General features: G+C 42.0%; 1 protein-coding gene across 8 annotated transcripts in view; it reads left to right on the forward strand.

Annotated features, from left to right (window-relative positions):
* The first annotated feature begins 12,547 nt into the window (after positions 1 to 12,547).
* ZMYM2 (zinc finger MYM-type containing 2) overlaps positions 12,548 to 24,371 on the forward strand; it is a 94,328-nt gene continuing 82,504 nt past the window's right edge. For 6 of the 8 annotated variants that reach the window (XM_051609243.1, XM_051609234.1, XM_051609293.1 and 3 more), the window contains exons 1-2: positions 12,548 to 12,679; positions 13,688 to 13,745. The gene's annotated coding sequence lies outside the window, so the exon portion shown is untranslated. Of the gene's footprint in view, positions 12,680 to 13,687; positions 13,746 to 16,194; positions 16,296 to 24,371 lie in introns of all 8 variants that reach the window. The other 2 variants (XM_051609251.1, XM_051609258.1) reach the window with 2 other exon arrangements.

Here is a 24,371-nt window from a genome sequence, read left to right on the forward strand (position 1 = left end):
GTATTTGCCTGGGAATATTCAGTATATCAACTTCTACGTGACAAGTAGAAAATGAGAGTGCTAAAACAGGAGAATGGTGCAGCATCTCTCTATTTTTTTTTTTAATTTATTTACAATTCACGTTTAGTCAGAAATTTAAAAGTTATCAATGCTCCAGAAACATCTGCTTTAGAGTTTATAAAACTGAGGGATCTGGGAGAGGTAGGTATTCTGTGAAGCTGAGTCAGTGAAAGAAAGAAAATTAAAACACTTAAGACTTTCATTCCATATACTAAGAAATGTTTACTACAAAAGTGCACGTTTTACAATATAGAAATTAAAGTTTTGCTTTTAATTTGTACTGTCCAAATTCCTGTTTACCTCAGTGCTTCTGCTTCTAGTAAAATAGTTTAATTTTAATTCTGAAAGCATCATATTGGATTTATACCTTTATTATGATGATTATATTCCCAGCAGTGACAGGCTTGATATAGAATTAAACAAATTCTGAGTGCAGCCATTAAACCATGCAAAAATGTCTGAATCAGATAATTTCCTCCAGCAAATATAGAATTTGACAACAATATAATTATTAATTTAAAATATCTACCCAAGTTTGCATCTAGGTAAATGTGAAGAAAATTAAGCCCGTTGCTATTTGTTGCTGGAGGAAAACCAGAATTAAGAAATGCAACACAATTCAGGAATAATAACAGGTCAACTATTATTAACTGTTCTTTGTAAATAAAACACAAGTTTTTTTCCTGCTATGCTTACCTCAGAATTTAATAACCCTTGAAATGATCCCTTACCAAAATGAGTACTTAACAGAAACAACAAAACCAACAGTGAACAACAAAAAGTTGTGTAGTGGAAAATACAATACCTCCATTTAGTTTCAGTAGCCTTCCAAAAAACCTTGGGTATTGTTTTGTTTCCCCCAGAAGAAAAAAAATAAATCATAAAGTCAATTATTTCTTAATGCAATCTCACTTATTTCCAAAGAAATGAAAAAAATATATATATTCTGAAGAATATACAAGCAATTTTATCTTTCTTTTATAGCAGGAGAAGAACGTGATAGTAACTCTTTTGTAGTAGTACTACATTCTGAATTCCTTTCCTTCCAGTTCCTTGATGTGCCATAGAGTTATGTATAATCACCTCTAAATAAACAGTAACATGAAACTCATCAGTCTTCCTCTGACAAACTGATTAGACCACATACAGTTCAAGTTTCACAGGACATTCTTCCATTTTTTTCCTAATTCTTGATTCTATTAAAACTATCAGGGCCCTATTAATGACAAAAGGACACCCAGGATGGCTTCACTGATCAGAAAGCCAGGAAGGGCTTTCTGATTTACTCTAGAATAGACCCTTGGTTGCCTAATCAACATAGAACAAAAGAATTGCTCAGAATTAATTCTCATGTGAGTTTATAGAATCATAGAATGCCAGGTTGGAAGGAACCTCAAGGATCATCTGCTCCAATCTTTCTAGGTACTACTACAGTTTATATGAGATGGCTCAACACCCTGTCAAGCTGAGACTTAAAACTGTCTAATGTGGGGGAATCTACCACTTCCCTTGGGAGACTATTCCAATGTTTGACTGTTTTTCACCATGTTTTCATGGTGAAAGATTTACCTCTTGTGTCCAATCAGAATCTCCCCAGGAGCAACTTGTGTCTGTGACCCCTTGTCTTTTCCAAGTGATTCCTTGTAAATCAGGACTCTTCATCTTCTTGGTAGCCACCCTTTAAGTACTGGAACATGGTAAAAAGGTCTCCCCTAAGCCTTCTTTTCTCAAGGCTGATCAAACCCAGTTTTCTCAGCCTCTCCTCATACGGCAGATTCTCCAGTGCTTTGATCATCCCTGTGGCCCTTCTCTGGACCTTCTCCAGCCTGTCTGCCTCCTTTTTGTAGAGCAGGGACCAAAACTGAACACAATACTCCAGGTGTGGTCTGACAAGTACCGAGTAGAGTGGGATAACTTCTTTATCTCTGCTTATATTACATTACATGACATTACATTACATTATATTATATTACTTTATATTACGTTATGTTATGTCATGTCATGTTTATAATATCATATAGTATTATTATATTATATTGAATTATTTTATATCATATCTTTATAGTTATAATTGTTTATATAACTATTTTATAATATTATAATATTATGTAGTATTATATTGTGCTATAATATAAAATTATAATATAGTTATATTATAACTTTTAGGGGGAAAAATATAACTGTGATTTGAAAATGTGTAGTGATGAAGAATCCATACCTAAACCTGATAAGTAGTTCTAGTGCTTCCTGTACTTTTATTTTATTTTATTTTAATGTCTGACTTCAAGGCCTAGGCAGTAAACAAGGAGCTCTAGTACTACCAGATACAAGTTTCCCATGGGAGAAATCTTAAATACATTTAGGATTTGTAATAAGCTATTCACCCAAGCTTCTGAGTACAATTGTGTCTCTCACTACAGATTGGCTTTGCTCTCTTCATGTGACCGTTTTAAGATAGCTCCCGAAATACAGACAAAGAGACTACATTTAGGAAGGAGACATTGTTATGTATTGCAGGCTTGCACAAAGCTGGGTGCTTGGTGTCTTCCAACAAATGAAGCATACCAAACGAGATTTTCCATTACAGATTTATATACAAACCATAGTATTCTTCCAAGTCCATCCTCCTTATAGTGATTTGTTAGTTAAGTTCACCTAAAGGACACAATATCACAACTTCTACAGCTTCAACTGCCCAAGACTGGTTTAGCTGTCAATCTTCTTGATTTTGGTTCTTCTTTATCACCTTCTGCATTCCTTAGGTCCAATTATCCATATAGACTTCAAGTCTTCTCTGCCAAGTTGGTGATTTACATGAGACACTCTTTAAACCTCTTGATTCATTCCCTCCTTCTGGGCCTAGTTAGTGCAGGATGTCCTTGCTCAGTGCTAGCTGCAGCACTAATTGTGTGCCTCTCTGACTGCAATTTTAACTTGTATATGCATGCAGAGTACATCTTACACAAAATAACTGCATCATTCTAAATTTCTGAGTTTTCTTCCAACACTCAGACATCCAAAAGTTGGGCATTTAGAATAAGTGAACATCAAGATTATCCTAAACAGTAAATGGTGAAACACACAGACAGAAATACCATACCATCTACATAGTGCAGTTTTATGAGACAAAAACAACATTGTATATCCATTTTTTCACTCTCTTTGTTACTCTCCATATTTTTCTCATTTGTCTTGTCTATTTTTTCATGGTTTGGACCATGTGCTTCAGTACTGATCCACCACTTCGCTGAGTACAATTGTAATATAACTTCCCTACAACCTCTTAATATTTTGTTCTTTATACATTTAAGGATTATAATGGTCTTTTTGCCTACAAGACAGCACTGAAGGATCACATTTCACTGTGACCCACTTAGCACTGGCCAGGATAGAGCACCTAGACTCTTAAAGATGGTAAAATTTCTTCCCAACTGATGAGCTTGCATGTAGAAATATTAAAATGCCTATTTCTTCCTTGCATTCTCTTATTAAATGATTATATCATTCCATGTGGGTGACATACCCTTACAGATTAACTTTATTAATTAATTGGCTTACAGTCAGAAAACAAGGAAGACCCCCAATTACATTTTCTAAATGTCTGGCTGAAACACGTTGTGTTACATACTGCTCCAATACACAGGGGAAAGTGGCCTCTCGTTTCTTACTTTTGGGTCTGCACAGAAGTTAAAGCAAGAGTTTCTCTGAATTACAGCATCGTAAGTTTTGCTGGTATGATCAGGGACCTATCAGGTATAGTGTAAGCAGACTCTGATACTAATTTATTTCCCATTTGCAGATTACACGAATTACATGATTACGTTAATTTGGGCTCTCTGATTCCCTAGTCATCTTCTGATGGAGAGCCCTTCATAATGGCGATTTTCCACTAATTATTTCTAGCCATTTTAAATTCTGTGTGCTGAAGAGTGACTTTGTAGAGCCAAGTTTCCAGCCTAAGATTTTTCCTCACAGGTGTTTTAATAGCTTTACTTTTGTTCCATTTTACCAACATAACTAGAAATATAGTGACATACTCCATTTTTTCACTCAGTAAAATGTATCTGTTGACAATTTCCCATTAAATTAAAGGTCCATAAACTGTAGATAGTTAAAATTTATGGTATTTGGCTTTGTTGTAAAAGGATTTATTATAAAGTATATTTTAAGTTCAGATTAAGCTTTCTCCTGCAGGTTGTAAACTTTTTCTTTCACGTTACATCAATGTTCTACCTCTTACTTGTCTAGCAATTCTATCTTAGTAGAGAAGGAAGCTACCTACCTCAGTGGGTTTATAGCAGAACAATGACTTGGGGATGGCTGGGCTTCTTTTAGTAACATGGTCAATGTTAGGTGTCTTGGAATCCTGAATCTTTAAAATGTGACACACGGGTAACTACATTACCCAAAAGCCATGGGGCAGAGCCCATAGAAATCCATAAATACCTTCTGTTTGTTCCAAAAGAAACCTTGAAATCCATGTATTTAACAACTATGATCCATGGTCATATGTGCAGCCTGTTGTTTACCACCTCTCTCATTCCTGATTTCTATCAATTTAACATGTATTTGCAAAAGTTATAAGCTGGAGGCTGAGAGAGTTGCTGTCTTCTCCTGTTCTCTACATGTCCACCTTTCTCCACTCGGAGAGATGGGATCCTGGGTTAAACAGACCTTTGTTTTGACTGCTTTTATGTTTTTAACTTCCTTTAAGTCTGAAAATAATCTGTTTGCACAAGCTTGTGATTGACAAATTCTTAGATTCCATCCATACTGACACACTCCAGCCTGAGGTGCAAATTCTGTAATTGTTCCTGAGCAGCTTGCTATAATGCCAAGACCTGAGAGCAGGGAGAAGTAAGTACTATAAAGAAGTAAGAAGACATGCTTGAGGAGACTGAATGATTACTGAGATAAGGAAAGGATGTGAGCTGGAACAAGGTTTTAAAGTGATAAGTGAATGTGATATAAGCCTCAACTGTGCTAGGATGTGCATCCTCAGACTAGGAAATATGTGAGAGAATTAAAAGACTGAGACATAGGCTGCAGGGCAGGTAGTGATGGAGAAGAAAATGGAATGTATGGTCCCTTTGTAATGCATGTTAGGATCCAGGATTCCTGAGTTAGTTGGTAAAGAGACAACATAAAATATTAGTTTATCTCTCCCTAATGACTGAGCTGCACAGAATAATAGTTTTCTCCTGCTTTTATTTGCTATTAGCTCATGTAACCTGAAATGTTGTATCAACTCCTGAGTTTGAACTTTCTGGATGAGCCCCAGGGATGTAAATTTGCTTCAACAAGATAGAATTTCTGATGGCTGATTTTCTAGATTGCCTTCTACGAAGTTACCTCCTAAAAGTAACTTGGAAAGTGTTAAGATTACAGACACTAAAACATTCAAAAAGTAGAGAGCACTTGAACTCTTAGAATCCTAGAATATATGTACTATGATAACTCTTTTATTTATGAGATTACATTGTATTTTTACCATAGGCTGCTCCTTCCTTTAGTACATAGGATATCTAGGATACCTAGTACAGGATACCTTCTCCAGTCTCAAGAAGAGAAGGCTCTGCGGAGACCTCATAGTGGCCTTCCAGTATCTGAAGGGGCTACAGGAAGGCTGGGGAGGGACTGTTTACAAGGGCTTGTAGTGACAGGACAAGAGGGAATGGTTTTCAGCTGGAAGACGGTAGATTTAGGTTAGACATTAGGATGAAATTCATTAGTGTGATGGGGGTGAGACACTTGAGCAGGTTGCCCAGGGAGGCTGTGGATGCCCCCTCCCTGGAAGTGTTCAAGGCCAGGTTGGATGGGGCTTGGAGCAACCTGGTGTAGTGGGAGGTGTCCCTGTCCATGCAGGGGGATGGAACTAGATGATCTTTAAGGTCCCTTCCAACCTAAAGGATTCTATGATTGAAGGGAAGGTACCTTAAGAGACACTAGAAAGTTAAAAGGGAGCAATGGACCTTTGGAGGACTGCAGAAGTAAATAGAAGACCACAACAGACTCAGAATTGGGGATGTGGAAGGATTCTGTAGTAAATTTCCTGATTGTGTCCTGCCCTAACCAATTTTTCTAAATGGCCTTTTAGCATATAAAACAGCAATGCATTAATCCAATCTGAAGATACTTCTGACCGTGGTACAGTCCTCACCCAACAGGAAAGGACAAGTTGCCTAAAAAGCAACTTTGTTCATTGCTGGACAAGGCTCAGACACTTTAGATGAAACTGAAGAAAAAATTGCTTTGAAAATGAAAAGGATTTTTTTTATTACAATTTTTTCCAGTTTTTTTCCTATGAAATATGTGTCAAAATATTGTCAAACCCATCATCACAGGAAAGGAATCTTGTTATTATTTTTAATATTTTTATTTTTAAATAAAATAAATAAATACATTTCTCATATATTTTTAAACTGACCAATTTTAAGCCTTATTCAATAGAATTCACTTCAGAAGTTCATATTTTGCAGGTTTTTTCCTCTCAGCCAGCTCTAAACAACCCTAATAACAAATTCAAAACTAGCTTGTGGATCTTACTAAGATAAAGCAGAAGGTAATACCACCAGCCAAAACCTACTAATTCCTTTTCATGTAAGTAGCATCATTTTGATGTATGCAGGCTAGCAGCGCAGTTTCACAAATGGGACATGCATTGTTCCCCTGTGCTTCCCACTGCACCCCCTTATTGGCACTATCCCTCATCTGACTGCACATGCAGCAAGATCAATCTGTTGATCCAACTGAGAACTGGCCAGTTTTTAGCCACATGAATGTTCATGTCAGCATAGAAAGGTCACAGAAATCTTGCTTAGGAGGAGAACAGACAAAAGGTTTGATTTACCAAATCGAACACTTTATTAGTACTTGTGATAAAAGAGTTTTTGAGATCCACTAATGAAAACCCAGGAAAAATGGGATTTAGAAAGAATAGGGAATTTTCTTTATATATCTGAATCCATACATCTGCACCAAAGATGGTTACGGTAAGATGAGAAACTAGGTTCTTGCAACAGCTCCCTCCTGCTGAAATGGAGTCATTCTGTCCTCCCTCAGGCTGCACACACTTCAGTGCTGTCTGAAGTGTGGGGGGGCTTCGGAATCTGCCTGACACACAAGTCAATTCAACTTGCTAGGGTGGCAAAAAGCTATTGGCTTTTTTTTTTTTTCCTTAATTGGTTTCCTAAGTTGGAGAACAAGTGTTATTAATGGTGGCAGGGCCCCAAATATAGTCGAATGTCATAGCTGACAGCTTTCCTCAGCAAAATGTCACTAAACCAACATGAAATTATGCTATTTTAGACTTGGACTTGCAGTTTGGGGATGGTGTAGAAAAGCTAGTTGTAGAAAATTATCTTAAAGTTGATGTGGTGTAAATAGCATGGAAAGAAAACAAGCAGTTCTGTATCTAAGCAACTTGACTTCCTAAGGCACTTTTTGGTAAACTGAAGGACCTAGTTAGGCAAGTCAACTGAAATGAGGAGGTCAGGAGTTTAAAATTCTTTTAATCAATTTCTTTTCCTTCAAGGGGCAGGTGCTAACACAGTGCATGAAAATGATTATTTGGAATAAGTAGAGAGCTTTCAGGGAAAGAAGGACTGGCTAGCAAAAAAGCGTTACTACATATTGAAAAGCTCAGAGATAAAGTTCTATTTACCAGAGCAAAATGAGGGAAATGGCAGCAGGCTGTACAGAACATGAGAGTGTAAAATTGGAGAGTGTCACTAATAGATTTCTTCAGGAGTTACTCTTGGGATTGATCTTATTGTTTGGCAAATAAGAGAAAATAAGCTTATTGCCTTGGCTGGTTTAAAAAAAAATTAGGCAGCATCATCAACACAGCTGCATTGGGATGTCATATGGAAAAACAATGAAAGACTTTGATGATTGAACTAATGGAAACAAAACAAACTACTATAATACAAAATGCAAGGTCATGCTCTTGGAGGCTAATAAAATTTTGCTGTTTAACAGAGAACTTTCCCAGTAAATGTGTGGTGTAGAAAAGAACATAGATACTACTAGAATAGGTGGTGGTTATCTAATGTAGTTGTGCAAAAAATCAACTGCACACCCAAGACTGAGATTTTTCACAGAGATGTGGAAATAGTAATGTACTGTACAATGTAGCAATTCCGTTTAAAATGGAATATTAGGGCAATTTGAACCCATATTAAAGGCAGATGAGTTCAGACTGGGACAAGTGGCAGTCAAGACTGGCAGAATGATGAAGGGAATGAAGAACGATTGACCAAGAAGAGCCTAAAAGATCTTTGTTTAGTCTAGCAAAAGGAAGGCTGAGAGGGAATATGATTACTGTCTATAAATATATCAGGGGTAAACACCAGGGAGGGAGAAGAGCTCTTTAAGCCAAAGGATGAATACTGGCACAAAAGCAAATGGATTCTTGAATAAATTTACTCTGGAAATTAGAAGAAGGTTTCTAACCACCAAAACAATGAAGTTCTGGAACACATTTGCAATAGGAGTAGGGGGTAAACATATCAAACTACCACTAAGATGGAGCTTGAAAAGTCTCTGGAAGGGATTATATGACAGTTTCCTGTAATAGCAAGAAACTGGACTCTGTGACTAGGGAGTCTCTTCTAGTCTGAAAATCATATATTCTGTTTTTATTCTGTTATTTCTTCTCCATAAGGACAAGAGATTTATCCAACAATAATCCTCAAATATTAAAAAACCAAATAAAAGTATTTTGCAAGTAAAAATTATTTGATTATTGTGAACTTATTGCAAGTGATTCCAGAATAACTTTTTATTGAGTATTGCATTCTTAGTCTTTACTGTATCGGAATGTCTTCTCTGGGGAGGTTGCCCAGTTAAGAACATAAGTTATTCTTTACTTTTTCAAAACTGAAATATGACATGTAGCATAAAGTTAATTGGAAAACATATCATTCAATGAATAACAATATTCTAGGATAGTGTATATTATCTCATTATTTGACCTTCTGAAAGATCACTTTTAGTTACGTAAGCTGCAAATTAAACTGCTGAATGCAATTTATTTATAGATACATACTGATTTGTTTATAAATATTATGAAAAGTATATGTAGTTCAAAAAACATAATGAAAACCACAGGTAGTGTTTTGTAGAAAGTAATTTTTTTCAATTATTTTATGGTATGGGTTCTGTTATGTACAGTACAAATATATTCACACGGTATCTTTTAATCAACAGCTTTAGTTTATAAAGAAAAGTTGCAAGACCTAATGAAACTCCAAAATCAGAACACCAATAGAGGAGAATATTACATAATAAAAGCAAAATTATCAGGGTGTTACTGATCTTAGGTGCTCTTAAGATTTTACTTTTTTTGGTTTTGTTTTGTTTTTTTAATCTTTTTTTTCTTCCACTACTATTTCTTGAACTTGTGTTGGGCAACTAACTAGTAGACCAGAATTCCATTATGCCGTGATCAGGAAAACTCATGTTCCATCAACCAATACAATGTGGAAACACGCAGGCATTTCTCTAAACTTAAGTATTATCTGCATTCCAAACACAATCCTTTTCCAAGCCAGACTTCAAACCAGTTGTAGTAAACAGTGTTCTAAAGGATGTAACACTTTCAGAATGTCACATATATAGAACAGTGAAGGACATCTTGTTCAATCGTTGCCTCTTTGTTCCTCACAACTCGGTTGAAACACCCAGTTAGATTAATGTAAACCTAAACAGTGTTCAGGCTGAAGAAGTCCTACAGTCAAAAGAATATGTTTCTTTCTAATTCTGGAATGAATTCCACTGTTCTTTATCATAGATAATTATTGCTGATAGCAGAAGGTAGCTTTAAACAATGCTCATTCTGTTCCTACAATATACTACATAACACTTGAAGGTTGGCTTGGTAGTGTTCTTAAGATTACTGCTCAAACATAAACTCTCTAAAACATATCAGATTACTCCTCAGTTCAAATACAGTTGACTGCTTTTTGAGATAATTTTACTCCACAACAGATAGAAAGATGTCACTCTTCTTGTAAGTCATTGAGTACACTGTTGGTTCAGCTTTGTTGAATTTCTCCACTGCCAGTCAATACGTTTGACACTTCTTTGTGAAGCTGCTGACATCAGGCCTGTCCATGAAACCAGCGGTGTGGAGCCTATAAATACATTCATTTCAGATCTCTGGTGTACACAAAGAGATTTTACTGCTAAAGCTAACTCTTTTAAACCATAAAAAAGAACCACTTGATCTGGATTATTCTTAAAAATAATCTGAATTATACATGGTTTTAGAGATTAAGAGGAATTTACATAGGTCTTTATTCCTTTCTCCTGATGAAACTGAAAGAATGATGGAAAAACTATGGGGCATTTTATTATTTTTTTTCTAGATTTGAACATACAAATTCAGAAATAGGGTTACATGTCTACAGGGGGACAAGGGTTCTTTGGAGTTACAGACTTATTATAAATACCTTTCAGTACAGTTCCAAAATGCAAGCAAAACCATCAGAATTTGTTTGAACTGTATAACCTAAAACATTAATGAAAATAGTCTCTTGCTACATTGCTACACAAAAGTCCTAGGTAACACTGTCAGGTAATGTCTATTGCTAAGGCAGTGGTAATAGGAGGGTGACCTAATGGAGTGTATGAGATTAAATGTTGAAATTTCAACATCTGTCTGCTTACTATGAACATAATCAGCTGGATGGTGTGATGCCGCAGAACAAAGTTTATGAATTTACAGGGCAACTTTGAGGAGACCTTCAATACAGGTCTTGGTCCTCAACCACGGCACGTTTCTCCTTGGCAGGGTTGTCTTAGGACTGTCTCACCATCAGCTCACGGCATTCCTTCAGGCGTGAGCGCTGGCAGGGCCAGCTGGCACCAGCCCCCAGTAACTCTTCCCCCCACACCCAGTAGCCCTTCCAAGCTTCATCTGGTGGCCAGGATGGTGTGAGAAAAACACATCGATTCCCATCAGCAACATGGAGTAACAATGTTGGAGAAGCTTTGGCTTGAGCTGTTGACTGAAACCTGTAACTCCATGTGGGATCGTTAGGAAGAAAGTACATGTATTGTTCTGACAATGGAAGAGAACAGAACTCTGGTCTCTCCCACCCATGAGCATTGTTACCAAGCACCCCAAGCCATGGTGGATGGCAGCAGGAACCAGTGACTGCTCCGCAGGCTGCACCGCGGGACGCTCCCGGCCCGGGGCTGGGAACGGCGCCAGCGGCTCCAACCCGGCTCCCGGCGCAAGCACGAGGCTCTCTCCGGAGGACACTGCTCCACGGGGTTGACACGGACTGATCCCGGAGAGGGGCGGCAGGCAGGCTGTTGGCTCTCTCTCTCTCCCTCTTCTGGACAGAGGAGTACGAGTAACCGGGGCAGAGCGGGACCAGCGCGCAAGCCGGGAGGCTGAGCTCCCCAGGTCTTCGAAGGAGCGGGCTTGAGTGCCATGGCCAGCGCGGGGGGAAGCGCCGCGCAAGGGAAGCGCGCAGCCTCCATTTTGGCGGAGGGCGGGCGGGGAGCTTGGCTCCCGGCGCCTGGCCGCCGTCGCCTCCTGGAGCCCTGCTGCCCACCCCGCGGCACTGCCGGGGGCACCAGGCTCCTCTTCCTGCCCGAGCCCGGCAGAGGCGCCTCAAATGGGCGCCCCGCGGCGCCTCACATCGGTTCGAATGGGTCCCAAGCTCCCCGCAGGAGCCTCAGACAAAATGGAGGACGCCACCACTGCTGCCACCACCACCACCAGCAGCTCCTCCAGGAGCCATGCCGGTGACTGACATGGCGTCCTCCCCCGCAGCGGGTGGGGGCAGGAGGGCGTCCCAGGGCAAGGACAGCGCGGAGGCGCTGCCCGGCGGGGCCGGCTGCGGGGGAGGCGCCCTCCCGGGGATACGCACACGCTCTCCCTTTCCCCTGTGGGAGCGCTTCCATTATCCACGCTCTGTCCCTCATGGAAATGGCCCCAGGTTCAAAGCCCTACTGGGGAAAGGAGCGGGTAGGACCTCCCGAAAAACCACCGAGGAGAGTCCTGCTAAGCCCTGTAGCCCGCCGACGGGAGGCGGAGAGGGAGAAGGGAGCCCTCGCCCCACGGCCGGGGCTGTGGCGCCCACGGAGACCGAGCGCAAGGCTGGGATGCGCAGCGCAGCGCAGCCTCCGCGCCGGCGGAGCGCTAGCGGCACGGCCCGGCGGCAGCGCCAACTTCTGCGAGTTGCTGCTGGCTGTCAAGCGCTGCGCCGGGACAGCCAGCGCAGCCCTCGGGCGCGGGCAGCGAGCCGGTGGGCAACAATCCGGGTTCCTCTAAACCTGATGGATCAAAGTGGGAAGAACCCCGGGCATGGCCAGGAGGAAGATTGGCAGTTTATAGGGTCAACCGGCTGCGGGCGGCGCCGATGGATGGGCGGCCCAGCCACTCGGCTGGCCCAGCGCGAGAGCCCGCCCTCTGGGGGAGCCAATGGCGGGGCAGGGGGGCGGATCTCCCCCGAACTCGCTTGGCCCGGTTCCTCCTCCCCTTCGCTAGCAGCTGCGCTTCGCCCGGGACTGGACCGAGTTAGAGTTGAGACGCCGGAGGAGTAGCGCAGAGTGCGTGCGTCCCCCGCGGGGGGGTCCGTGCCTGGGAACGGTGGGGAGCCGGGTAAGGCGGGGGTGCGGGGCGCTGCGCCTCCGGGGCTGGCTGGCGGGCAGTTGGCGGCGCGGAACTGCCCCCAGGGCGGGGATGGGAGAGCAGCCGCCGTGCCTCCCAGCTACGCGGGCTAAGTACCCCGCGGTGTCGTCGCCGGCGCGCCAGCACTTCTGGCGGCGGCGGAGGGGGCGCGGGCAGCCCCGAGGGCAGCCCCGCGGGCAACCATCGTGGGCCGGAGGTGGGCGACGGGGGCAAATGGGGGGCGCCCGGGGTTAGCCCTGAGGGGGGGGGGGGGGGGCAGGGGCATTTGGGGGAAGGGCCGGGTTTGGTTTAGCGCCTCCTATTTTAACTCCCTCCCTGCCTTCCTCACCGGGCCCTCGGCTGTTGTTCTGCCCCGATGCCTCCCCCACCCACCGTCCTCGCCGCCCCCTCGTCGATGCCTCCCTCCCTCCGCTGCCCGGCGCTCCGCGGATCCTGCCGCCGTCGCTGCTCCCCTCCCGTATTGTTTGGCTGGGTCTCTCTAATGGCGGACAGGAGGCGGCAGTGCTGCTGGCCGACTGCAGGGGGGCAAACCCGAGACGGGGGGCAACTGCCGCGGGAGCGTGCGGGGGCCCGAGGCGCTCGCCCGCTGCTGAGCCGCCTCCACGGAGGGTCCTGTGACCCCCCGGGACGCCGGTTCAGGGCAGCTTAGGCAAGTTAGCAGGTAATATTTGCTCCCCGCTGCGAGTGCCGCCGCTGCCGTTTCCCCCGCACCGGCGCGGAGAAGCTGCCGGTGCACTGCGCCCGGGGAGGCTCCTTGTCCCCCTCCTTCAGCGGGGGCAGGTGGCGTAGGTGTGCTTGAGGAGTACCCACCGCCCCGTGGGAGGGCAGTTTGTCTTATTTATTTATTTAAAGGGCTGGGATTAAAGGGAAGTGGTGGGTGATGCAGGCGGTACCTGGCCCGGCCAAGGAAAGGAAACACTGCCCGGGGGCGCTGCCCGCTCCGCGCTGCCCCGCGTTAACCCCGTGTCTTTCCCTTAGGCTCCAGCCCAGTTTGGTGCAGCCTTGGCAGAGACCAACAAGGAGAGGGAGCTCCATTGTGAGTGCTATTTACGTATCTGTTTCTGCCTCTGCTAGACCTGCTTAGGGAGATCTTGACCCACCCACCCTTATTCTCCGGGGGCAGGGGTAGAAGGAGGGGCCTCCAGGCTTGGGTGGGGAAATTCCTGGGTCCAGCAGCTGCTGCCCTGGGGCGAAGCCCCGGTAATGGCTGTGAGGCGGCTCCTCCTTGGGGTGGGCGCTGCTGCTGCAAGACATCGCTCCTGCAATACCCACTCCGGCAGGCAGACGACGGGCTGCTGTCGCTGCTCACGTTACCCGGCTCAGGAGGGAGGGGGAGGGCATATTTCGGGTGCCCTCTAGAGTTCTACGGCGTGTATTAAAAACCATGGCGAGACACCTTTAGCCATCTTGAATTTTTTTTCCCCCCTTCTTTTTCCAATCCCATGTCCTGCCTGTCTTGAAGGTGAGAAGGGGAATGAGAGATTGAAAAGAGCCCAGCAATTTGCAGAGCATACTCCAGCATCTCTTCCTTTGTGTGTTTATGCTGGTTCTTCGCACCCGCAGATTTGCTTGGGTGATTTTCTTGGGTGCCATTGGCAGTTGTGAACTGTGGTGAAGCTTCTGAACCATCTGCTTTTCCCCTTCCCCAACAAGCTGGAGATCACTGGGGAAACCCATAGATTCTTAATAGTCAGTATTTTCGGTGTTTCATCTGTGTGGGATTTTCCAAGTGGGATTGTCATCTCTCTTGGGTGTTGGGTTGGCTAAAGAGAGGTTGAATTCCAATCCCGGTCCGGAGGATTGGGGTGTAGTTTTAACTCTTGTTTGTGCCTCTTAATAATGGGTGTTTTTTTCTGCAATAATGGGTGGTTTTTGCTGTGCCAGGGAATTTTGAAATCGCGAAGCAGTGTGGTGGAGAAAGTGAGGTGGGGAGAGGAGGTGGGAACTGAGGCTCTGGGCCAAGGCCTCCCTTCCTCCTCGGGACACAGCCTCCCTCCCTCCCTCCTCCCTCCTCACGTGTGGCCCGGGAACTAAACAAAAAGGCCGCGCCAGCCCTGCCCTCTGGGGTCTTCATGTGGGGACAGGGATGCTCCAGTGCTGTAGTTTTCTCCACCATTTGTATCTTGAAATATTTTTTTTGTCTTGTTTTGTTTTGTTTTTCCCCTCTCCATTCTGCGAAGTAGATTTCCCAAGTTTGCATAGCTTGCAACTTTCTTTGTCACTATTTGGGTGGCTTACGTATACAAAGAATAAGTGGTTTTCTGCAAAACCTCACTGCTTAGGAGGAAGGCATTGGATTTGGATTAATTCTGAGCTTCTAAAATTACCACCTCATGAAAGACACCGAGAGTTTATGGCACTGTTATTAACAAAGTGGTTTGTTCTAACCCTTGGCTTACTACTGTAATATATACATTTTAATTGTAATTTTTAACTCTTTACTGTGTCTTGGATGTAACTACCTTCTAATTTTACTTCTGATTCATTATGCATTCCAGTCTAATAGCTGTTCTACTTTTATTTTTTTTGCTTCCTCATGTTAGAAAAATTACTTCTAAAAGTGATCAAGGCAAATAGTGCTTTGTAAGGAGGAAGGCTGTTGTGTTGAGAGTGAAAAGGGATCTTGTGTACTGGAGCTGATTTGAAAAAAATGTTGCTGCCTATGAAAAGATGAGAATACTGCCAAGAACAGCTGTATAGCTAAGATTCAGTAAACCTCAATAAAGAGTTGCCAGCTGGTTTGTGAATTACACTAACATCCTGCACCAGAGCATCCTACTAGATGGCACATGGTTCTCCTCCAACTGTGATGGTAGTGGTACAGCCTTTTCTCTGTCATGTGACTGGAGGTAAAAAGTGTATCCTGGGGCACATGGAACGCCATGCTGTTGTGTGAGGGAATGTATTTAGTGCTTACTGCTGCAAGGTCAGCTCTAGGAAACAAACGCTTCAGCCACAGTTTGAAGAATAAAGTGATGATGACACATTATTAGGTAGTTAAACTAAATAACTTGTTTTAATAAAATACTGTTTTAATCAGAGTATCTAATAAATTTACTTTATATTGTTACTAAGCCACTTTGACCCCAAATATGTGATTGTATCTACTGTTACTTACCCTGGCTAATAATGATGCCAGTGAAAAAGTGAAAGCAAGTTTCTTTGTCTTCTACGGATCTGATTCAAGTATATTGAGAGATGTGGGACCAAAGCTGGTACAACCTCTTTCAGATTTTTGCTGATTTTTTTTTTGGTCCAGCATCATCATGAGCAGTCCAGCAGTTTACAGTACCTTTCATTTTGCTTTTGAGGACTAAATACAGAATTACTGAAGTTCTATCATACTGTGTCAGTCTGTAACCCATTGATATACTCTGTAGCAAAAGCAGAATGAGGAGTTCTCCGAAGAATTTATATCAAGTATTGTTACTAATGGAGAATCTACTGTTCATGGAACACTTTTCTTTTTTTTTTTTTTTTTCCAGATGTGTCCATCACAAATAAATACGAACTCAACCTAGCTGTAGAAGGGATTGAAATTTGAAGTTCAGAATACTAGTAAACTGTCCCTTCTGAGAAGGCTGAGGTAATACTTGCCTTACCTTAAAGCTGTGTATGCTACAGGAGTTGGTTGTCTGCTGACATTGAGTTTAACTCAACTGCTGAAAGTCACAATCATAGAATGATTAAGGTTGAAAGGGACCTTAAAGATCAAGTTCCAACCTCCCTCCTATGAGCAGGGACACCTCCCACTAGGCCAGGTTGTACAAAGCCTCATCCAGCCTGGCCTTGAACGCCTACAGGGAGGGGGCTTCCACAACCTCCCTAGGCAACCTATTCCAGGGCCTTACTACCCTCATGGTGAAGAATTTCTTCCTGATGTCTAACCTAAATCTACCCTCTTTCAGTTTGGAACCATTTCCCCTTGTCCTACCACTGCCCTTCTGGGTGAAAAGTCCCTCCCCAGCTTTCCTGTAGGCCCCTTCAGGTACTGGAAGGCCACTGTAAGATGTCTCCAGAGCCTTCTCTTCTCCAGGCTGTTGTATGTCTCTATGGATGAGAACATCAACAGTTGCACTGCATGAGATCAACAACTGTCCTTTATAGACAGGTTAGATCATAACTGTCTACTGAGGGATTCTTACGCCTTCACTTAAATTATCTTGTGGAGTGGTCATGTCAATGACCAAAGTTGTTTTCTTACTCCAGTTAGCTATCAGAGCAAAATTATTTTAATCAATGGCTATAACATTGATGACAAATTCAGATTTTAGTAGTCCAACATAGTTAAATTAACAGAGCTTACTGAATTTTGTGGTCAGTGAAGAGTCTCCAGTGACATGATTGCTACCAGTGTATTTTTCAAACTATTCTGTGTTTGAAGGGTATTTACACTTGTATGTTTGTCCTGGTGTTTAAGCATTCCATCTTTCATTGTGTTACCCAAGCTTTTTGAGCTACCTTCACCATGACTTCCTTCTCTGCCTCTTCCACCATCAGCCATTGGAGAATCATCTCATGGGGATGGCAGGAATTCATCACTGAGGCAAGGGTGCAGAAGCAAGTGTTCAGTGCTGTGAACAGAGTAGCTGCAATAGTGGTTTGAAATGTACTTAGGTGTAACTAGTCCTTTTCCCAGCCATATGGAGTGTCAGTAGCACAAGAGGATTGTGGTGTTTTTTGTTTGCTTTCATTAGGTTTGTCTGTTATTAGACTACTTAATTATGCATGGCTGTTGTGCAGAAATTATTGCTTTGGAGTGCTTAGCACTTAATATGTTACTGCATTACCTAAAATTAATTAATTAGGTACTCTATACTTAACTGTAAAAGTTCATAAACTTATTTCCTTACAAAATCGTCAGAATTCTTCAGTTTGTGTCACTGTAACTTCTAAAAGCCGTAATACCTAAATTTGTGTAGTCTATCAAGGCATAGTTCCTGCTTAGCAGTTTCAATAGTTAGAGGGACATGCTAAGCAGGATGTCATCTTAATTCCACCTTTTCCCCTATTTAATAGATTGCACAGAGTAGTGGTGCACAGTTGCTCACACGTGCTATTAACCAATAAGACAAGAACTGCTTAGATACCTGCAGCACAGCTCATGAGTCTTAATTTGTGGGGATTGTCAAAGAGAGTGGATCATCAGGAGAGGACAGTGGCATTATGGAGGAGTTCTGTTGCTTTCTACATGCAATAATTTATCGATTCATTTGCTATGAATATGGCACTGGAAGAAGACAGTAAGTCTTGCAGAGTTTTGTTGGAAACATACTGGCATCATGTGTTCCTTTAGGTTCTTCTGTGCCACGGAACCATACTGAACTTTAAATATAAGTGCACTGGTGATGCAGCTATCGTTTTTTTTTCCCTCCCTCTCCTTGAAAGTTTAATCTTGGTGAAAACCTGACTTTTTGGAGTTCCTTTTCTTTAGATCCATGTGCGACCTTTACAGTTTGGCATTTACCCTAGTGCTACTTCAGGTTTCTCTAGAAATTACTCTGTTAATCTTACTCACAAATGCAGCTGTCATCTCTGTATAGATGACCTTGAAGTGTCTTCTAGAGTTGCTGCCTTCTGTACCAGCTAGATCTCAGTGTGTACTTCTGACTTCTCTTTGTGGGTATCTGACCTTTAACTCTGTATGCTTTCGCAAAGGCAATCCTTCCTTCCTGAAAAGAAAACTCTCAGTGCTGTCTCTTGTGGACAGTGTTGTCATGAGATCTTTGGTTTAAGCTCATAATCTAGTCCTTGTTTTAGGCACAGCACACTCTACTCTTCTAGCAGACTGCATATTTCTTCCACTGAGTAAACTGTCTTGATTGTTACTAGACAATTTGTTGTTTACTTGGGTTAGTAAATCACATGGCTACATCTCACACACTGCCTTTGATCATTGTATATTTTGGTATCAGTTTTTTTCTTGCAGTCATGGTAAAAATGATACTGCTCTGTTGATACAGATTCAGAATCCTGAACAAGAGTGCTTTCCTTGTCTTCTATGCTTGACTGTCTGGTCTTGCATCTTAAGTTTTATGGTTGTAAAATAACAGGCTATGTACCTGTAATTTAAATTTGGGGGTTGACTGTGAAGGGTATTCTCTAAATATTTTTTGTTGTTGTTAATGAGATTAACTGCTGTTTAGGAAGTGGCATCACAGGCAGTTCAGCACTTTTGTTCATTCTCCTGTGATGCTTCTCATGCTTGGGGAAGTTCTCTGTGTTCACCCTTTTAATGCAGTTGCAACCTGGTAGTGCAGAAGAAGCACTTTAGGACACAAAGCCCAGTAAACCAAAACAAAACCACCACCTTTTTTGTCACCCTGGAACTCAAACACACCATCCTTAATAACTAATTCTAACTTGTTTATAGTGGTGCTGTTTCCTTGTATTCTCTTTTTTTTTGTCTCTCTCCATCTGTTGTCCCTTATGTTTAACCGGTTTGCTCTTTGAACAGTCTTATTTTGTGTTAGTACAGTGGCTAGCACAGTGTGGTCCATAACTTCGGCTCCTAGGAGCCTGTGATAAGGTTTGCAATACGTAAGTGTGGCATCACCCAGTGTCTTCCTTTTTTTTATATGTATGTATTTTTTTGGTGGGGGATGCTGTGTGCGTGTGGAAAAGGGAACATGACCTGGTGTTCTGTTACACCTGAAATAATTTCATCATTTTGTTGGAGAAAGAATTGGTGATTAATACACTAGCTAATACATTTAAGAATTCTTAGTAAGCTGGAAGAATTTACCAGACATCTTTTGAATTAATAACTAGTATTTCTGGATGCATGAGTTTTGGGGAATTTTGCTGTAGTGGTGGTTTTGTTATTTTTGAAAAATGTTGATTCAGAAGGTGAGGTCTTGTTCTGGTAGATGTTGCCCTGTTAAAGAAGCGAAGTCATATCTAGAAAGGCAAAATAAGTTCTCTGCAATACATTTAATGAAAAAATAATTTCAATTTAGAAGTGCCAGAAAATGGAGAGCACCACAAAGGTTGGTTGTTTTTTTTTTACCAGACAGAAATGTTGCATGTATCTTGGAATTGTTGACATTGTCACTTTGTTTGGCCATCGTTATGTATACTTCTATCTATAGAATTAAAAAATAGAGATACTGAGGTGATCTGACTAATATTGTGTATAGTACAGCAGTTATGATCTAACTAACTCCAGCATTTTTTAGTAATTAAAAAGAATTTGAGAATTCAAAGAAGACCTACAAGAATGACTTTGGAGTAGAAAGCATGCTTGCTATTAACAGATTTTAGAAACTCATTTTATTCCTCAATTAGAAGAGAACAGATTAGGGTGTGACTTATCCTGGTCTAGGAGAGGCTATGTGCCCAATAACAGATAATAGTGTGCTTCCCCCCCCCGCCCAGTGTGAAAGACTAAATTTCTTTCTTGTGTAGCCTTTTAACAGGTAAGATAACGAAGAGCCGGGTAAACTAAGATTTGGAATAACTTACTGAGTTGTCACTTTCTTCTTTTTAGGCAAAAGTTTAAAGAGGATTTGAAAAGTTCCCCACTAGCAAAGTTTTTATTTTAATTTTTTGGTGGGCTTGGAGTACATTTTATGTTCTGTAGGTCTTTATTCCAGATTTGGACTCGAAGCAAATGCTATATAGTGTTCTTTTGAATGGAGTTAAGTTCTAATAAGCCTACATGCTTTAATTTCATGACTGTTTAAACAAGCCTGACTTAGGGTTGTCATTGTCCTCTCTTTGTTGTACCAAAACTGACCTTTTCTGTTTCTTTTTTTGGGAGTTAGTTTATCTCCATGAATCATCACAATTAAATTTTTTTTTCAGGGGGAGCTGTGTATGTGTTGAGTGTTTACTCTGGTTTTTGTGTTTCAGCTTTCTACCACACTAGCTTCCCTGGCAGGTGGGCAGTTAGGACCCATAAACAGCTAGGGAGAGAAGAATTGTGCTGGAGAAAGTGGGAGAGGACTGGGAATTCAAAACCACTGTGTTTGTGTCCTAGACTGGATGTGGTTTATTATTGTAAAACTGCAGCCTTAACAAATACAATACACATCTTGTAATTTAGGAATAAATCTACCTTTTACTTTCTAAAACTAGTTGTATAAACTGGAGTTCTGATGGCACAAGGTAACCTGCAGCCAGCCAGTATGTGCTGCTGTGAAACCCTATCATATTTGCCTTGCTGACCATAGCCATTCTTTTCTTGGATCCCATTTCCCTGTCAGCTTTACCTCAGCATTGCATTTGGACTACTTTCTGTAATAGTTCTTGTCTCCTTTGTTTACGATGATAACATTTTCTTTCCTTTGTTGTATGGTAGCTTAATTGACTGTTTACTTGTTCATAGACTATGGGGGTTTCCCTCCTATACGTATTCTCTTAAATTCAGTTTTTCTTGTTCGGAATTACTAGATACATTGAATGCTAGTCACTGCAGGTGACTTGTGTTGAAGCAGCTTGTCCGTACTGGGCCAAAAATACTAGGCTGTTAGCCCATGTTTGGGTATTTCTCAGGGTTTAAAGCCTCTGGTTGAGACTACTAGCTGATGGTATTGTTAAACACAAGGGAAATGGTTTATCTACAAACTTCTTCATTTACAAGCTATTGCATGATGCTGCCTTCTTTTTCTGAACACATGCGAAAGTAACAAGAAAGGATTAAAAAATTCTTAGTAAAAAAGATTTGTGCAATCAGGTGTTGAGAAACTGGGTGTGCCATTAGGTGTAATGGTTACTAGTTATCCATGTAGTTACTTCTTTCCTGGGTTGTATATATGAGTGTAGGCTGCATGCTAGTTTAAAAAAAATATTTTAAAAAAACCCAAACAAAACAAAAAAATGAGGAAGCACCAGTGAAGAATAACATTAAAAGTCCTTTTTGACAATTAGTAAAGCATCTTCATTTAAAAAATGTATGGAAACAGTAGTGGCTGTGACCCTGTTTTAATAAAGATACTGTTATATGGGAGTAAACCCAGTTGACGGCCACCAGGATGCTTAGGGCGCTGCAGCAGAGAACAAAGGAAGAGCGGAGGGGGATGGGTGTGTTCAGTTTAAAGAAAAGGTTGGAAGGACATGTTACTGCTGACTTCAACTAGTTAATGGGGAAGTATTGAGAAAAATTAAGAAAAGCTTCTGTAGGCACGTTGAGGGAAAAAAGGACAACCAAGGAAAATGTACGCCCTCTCCTGAAGGAAACCTGGCTACGCAGGATATTGAAAAAGCTGAGGTTCTCACAACTTCTTTGCATCAGTCTTCACTGGCGAGAGCTCCAGCCTAATCACACAGGTCACATCAAGTAAAAGCAGCAGCTGGGAGAATCAAGTACTCCCAGCTGCAGGAGAAGAACGACTACATGAGCATCTAAAGAATGGGACAGTGCACAAGTCTGTGGGACCTGATGGGGTCCATCCATGGGTCCTGAGGGAGCTGATGAATGCTGTTGCTAAGTCTCTGTCCAACATATTTGAGAGGTCATGGCAGTCTGGTGAGGTTCCTGCTGATTGGAAAAAAGGTAACATAGCCCCTATTTTTAAAAAGGGAAAAAGGAAGACCCAGGGAACTACAGACCAGTCAGTCTCACATCTGTGCCCAGCAAGATCATGGAACAGATTCTCCTGTAAAGTCTGCTACGGCACATAGAAAATAAGGAGGTAACTGGTGACAGCCAATATGATGCTCACCATGGTGTGTGACCAGTTTGGTGGCCTTCTGCAGTTGGGCTACAGAAATGGTGGATAGTGGAAGAGCAACTGATGTCATCTACCTGGATTTCTGCAAAGCATTTGACACTGTCCCATACAACATCCTGGTCTCCAAACTGTCAAGACATGGATTTGACAGATGGACCACTCAGTGGATAAGAGACTGGCTGGATGGCTGCACCCAGAGAGTTGTGGTCAATGGTTCAGTGTCCAAATGGAGGCAGCTGATGAGTGGCATTCCTCAGGAGTCAGTATTGGGACCAGTGCTGTTCAACATCTATGTTAGTGACAGGGACAGTGGGATTGAGTGTATCTATCAGGTTTGCTGATGATACCACGCTGTGTTGTCTGGTTGACACCGTAGAGGGGAGGGCAACCAGAGGGATCTTGACAGGTTGGAGAGGTGGGCCCATGCCAACCTTAAGAAGTTCAACAAGGCCAAATGCAAGGTCCTGCACCTGGGCTGGCACAACCCCAGGCACAAATACAGGCTGAGGAGGGAATTAATAGAGAGCAGTCCGGAGGAGAAGGACTTGGGTAGTAGATGGGAAGCTCGACGTGAGCCACCAGTTTGAGCTCGCAGCCCAGAAAGCCAATTGTGTTCTGGTCTGCATAAAAAGAGGCACTACCAGCAGGGCCAGGGAGGTGATTCTGCCCCTCTACTGTGCTCTGGTGAGACCACACCTGGACTACTGTGTACAGGTTTGGAGCCCTCAGCGCAGGAAAGACATGGAGCTGTTGGAAAGGGTCCAGAGGGATTGGAACCTGATGATCTTTAAGTTCCCTTCCAACCTTAACCATTCTGTGATTCCAAGATGAAGCCAGGTTCTTCTCAGAGATGCACGTTGATGGAGGGCAGGTAACAGGTATAAGTTGCAGCAAAGGAATTCTGAATAGCTAAGATAATCAAACACTGGACAAGGGTGTTCAAGAACAGCTGAGAAATCTGTATCCTTGTAGATATTCTAAACTCTTTTGGGTATGACCATAACAACCTGATGACTTACAAAGTGGCTCTCATTTCTAATTTGTCACTGCTCTGAGTTGGAATGGTTTTGCTATGGTGATATCCAGGGGTCCCTTCCAACATCAGCTATTATATTAAACTTCCAGTGTTAAAATTAAGTATGATATAATTTGTGACCTGGAAGATTCTCACTGTTGATATGCAGTACTTTACTGTCAGTTAATTTCAACACTTTTTTTTCCCCTCCTAATAACAGAAAAATAAGAATTTTGTCTATTTGGCTAAAACTATTTTTAAAATTGTAAATGCATGAGATTGTGTTTAAAAACGGCTTCTTAAAATTACATTAATTATACTGACTTGAAAAAAAAGTATGTTACAGGGAAATTTAACTTCTTTACAGAATCAGCAGTACTATAGTGAGTAAATTGGTCTATTTCTTAACATGTAGTTCTACAGGATACATTAGATCTGCTAGATCTCATCCTCTTGCATTTGAGATTTCCTTTTTTTTTTTTTTTCAGATTTGATTGGTTTGTACATGACTGGCTGTACCCCAAATTTCTTGTAGCTTTACAAATTTTAAATAATGCTTGTTACTTCTGTATATTAGGTACTTACAGATTAGTGTAGTCACTAATCATGATACAGTCATATAAAATATGTAGCCAATGCAACTATACCTCTTAAGAAATAGAAATAGGGTACTTGTTCTGTTATGGAGCCTTTTCTCATTAGTATCTATGCTAAATATGTAGCATTTGTTGCAACATATCAGTTAACAGAGTACTTCCAAACCTGCTTCCTAGAACCAATACTAATTAAATGGTATTTTAAAAGAATTGTGCATATTACGTATTGATATCTCAAGTGAAGTTTTTGAATGCCAGCAAAAGCTAGCAACTTAATAGTTTTGATTTCTCAATCTTCACTGGTCCCTGTGGAGCAAGAGTAAGGAGTGTTTTTGAGATGTGTCCTGTGACTCACATTTATCAGTGGCCTGTATTTC

This window comes from Apus apus, chromosome 1, assembly GCF_020740795.1.
Source record: "Apus apus isolate bApuApu2 chromosome 1, bApuApu2.pri.cur, whole genome shotgun sequence".
NCBI lineage: Eukaryota > Metazoa > Chordata > Aves > Apodiformes > Apodidae > Apus > Apus apus.